Genomic DNA, 2,529 nt, shown 5'->3' on the forward strand with positions numbered 1-2,529 from the left:
TGTTTTCTCTTAAAAATACATTGATATTTTGGAGAAAGTTTGAATCTTTAGTAATATAATCTTTCTTTCTTGAGTAATTTGAGTCTATCTCATCTTGTTAACATGATTTCTCTTGAATCTATTATGGGTTTAAAGTTAATCATGAAGATTAGTGAGTAGACTCTTTTTGGATTCATGGGTTAGGATGATTAGGATGATTAAGTGATGATCTAGAATGTTTAGAGTAGATTAATATGTTTCCTTGCTTGATTGAGTGATCTTAATGCTAATCTAGAGTTGGCCAAGACGGACCATCCTGCGGATGGAATCCGCGGACAACACCAGTCCGCGGAATCGGACCAGAGAGCTCGAGGTTGGTGTGGTCGGCCGCGGGCGTGTACTGCGGACGAAGGCAGTCCGCGTATTCTCGCCCGAGAGGTCGAGTTTTGATGGGACAGACCGCGGACCACGGCCGCGGGTTGGAGCCGTCCGCGGTCGATGCCAAGACCAGCTCACCCATTTGCCTTTCGGGTTAAACCCGGGTTTGTCGGGTCGACCCGGTTCGAGTTTTAAGCTACTATAAATACATTTTAGACCTAATTTTAGATCATATCTTGTTTTCTCTTAAAAATACATTGATTTTTTCGAGAAAGTTTGAATCTTTAGTAATATAATCTTTCTTTCTTGAGTAATTTGAGTCTATCTCATCTTGTTAACATGATTTCTCTTGAATCTATTATGGGTTTAAAGTTAATCATGAAGATTAGTGAGTAGACTCTTTTTGGATTCATGGGTTAGGATGATTAGGATGATTAAGTGATGATCTAGAATGTTTAGAGTAGATTAATATGTTTCCTTGCTTGATTGAGTGATCTTAATGCTAATCTAGAGTTGGCCATTTTATATTAGAAATCTAGACATTTCATTGCCCGGAAGGTGTTCGATGAAATGTCTGAGCCAACTCAACATGCTCTTAGCTTACCCTACCAAAGGCATTTGATGTTAGGGGAGTTTAGAAAGTTGAATGATCTGTTCTTAATGATTGCTAGATTGATACAAACCAAAGGGATTTGATGTTTGATCAATGAGAGTAAATGAACTTTTGTCTTGACAAAGAACTTGCTTAGAATTGTTATCTAGACTTAGGAAATTGTGTTGATTGAATCTTTGCCATTTTAGATTAAGTCTTAGTCATCTGAAATCAAATTCCTACACCTATGACTCCTCCCTTATCCATTTGCTTGAAAGTTGCTAGTTAATTGTGTTAGAACCTTGTTAGCTTAGTCAAATCACCTCATTACATTGATTGCATTTAGCTTAAGTATGAACCTGAATTCTCTTTGAATTGAAACACTTAGAAATTGATTGACATCTAAAATACTACTTTGATTTGAATCTTGGACCCTTGAAAAGTCCATATCAAATTTGGCGCTGTTGCCAATTCTAAGTTGATTTTGACATTGAGATTTGGTCCTTACTTGAGACTAAGTCTTATTTTCTTAAAACTAGTTACTGATTCTCTTTCCTAGCCTTTTGTATCTCAGGTGCATGAACTTGCGGAGCAGAGGCCCAACAGACCTAGTTTCAAGAGTTGAAGACATTAGAGCACTTGAAAGGGAGATTGCAAGGAGGAGAAGAGAAGAAGAGCAATGGGCTCACTTAGACAGATTGGGGTTTGTGATGGATCAACATCAGAATCAGCCTCAAGATGGAGAGGGTAATGGCCAAGGAGCTGACAAAATTAGGCCACAACACCCACATCGCCAAGCTAGAGATATTGGCACCCATGATGAGCCTAATATCCATGGGCATAGAGCTGGCATTAGAGCACCAGCTGTGGAAAACAACAACTTTGAGATCAAGTCAAGCTTGATAAACATGATCCAGAGCAACAAGTACCATGGTTTTGCCTTGGAGGATCCACTAGACCACTTGGATAACTTTGATAAGCTGTGTGGAACTACAAAGATCAATGGTGTCTCTGAAGATGCATTCAAGCTAAGGTTGTTTCCATTCTCTTTGGGAGACAAAGCTCACACATGGGAGAAGAGTCTTTCAAGAGATTCAATCACAGCATGGGATGAATGCAAGAAAGCTTTTCTCACCAAGTTCTTATCTATTTCAAGAATTGGTAAGCTAAGGAATGAAATCTCTAAATTTCATCAAAGGAATCTTGAAGGCTTTGGAGAAGCATGGGAAAGGTTCAACAGCTACATATCTCAATGTCCTCATCATGGCTTCAATATGGAGAGTTTGCTTAGTACTTTCTACATAGGTGCTTTGCCCAAGTTTAGAAGCCAGCTTGATACTGCTAGCAATGGTTTCTTCTTGGGGAGAACTGAAGCAGATGTTTTGGAGCTTGTAAAGAATATGGCTAAGAGTGATTCAGTCTACAGTGATGAGCATGATAGAAGCAACAGAGGCAGTGAAGGTGATGATACAAACACAAAGAGAGAGTTGAAGGCTCTACAAGATAAGATGGATTTGCTTCTTTCGGATAGAGCCAAACAAGAGAAAGTAAACTTTGTTGGTGAGCAGAAACAAGAGGAG

At 39.2% G+C, this 2,529-nt stretch overlaps 1 non-coding gene across 1 annotated transcript; it reads right to left on the bottom strand.

The window, feature by feature from the left end:
- Positions 1-2,112: 2,112 nt before the first annotated feature.
- Positions 2,113-2,219, bottom strand: LOC125597313. The gene has a single exon (XR_007331610.1). It is a non-coding gene; the product is annotated as a small nucleolar RNA R71 (small nucleolar RNA).
- Positions 2,220-2,529: the final 310 nt, after the last annotated feature.

The sequence above is a fragment of the Brassica napus genome, unplaced genomic scaffold, assembly GCF_020379485.1.
Source record: "Brassica napus cultivar Da-Ae unplaced genomic scaffold, Da-Ae ScsIHWf_1422;HRSCAF=2008, whole genome shotgun sequence".
NCBI classification, from domain to species: Eukaryota; Viridiplantae; Streptophyta; class Magnoliopsida; order Brassicales; family Brassicaceae; genus Brassica; species Brassica napus.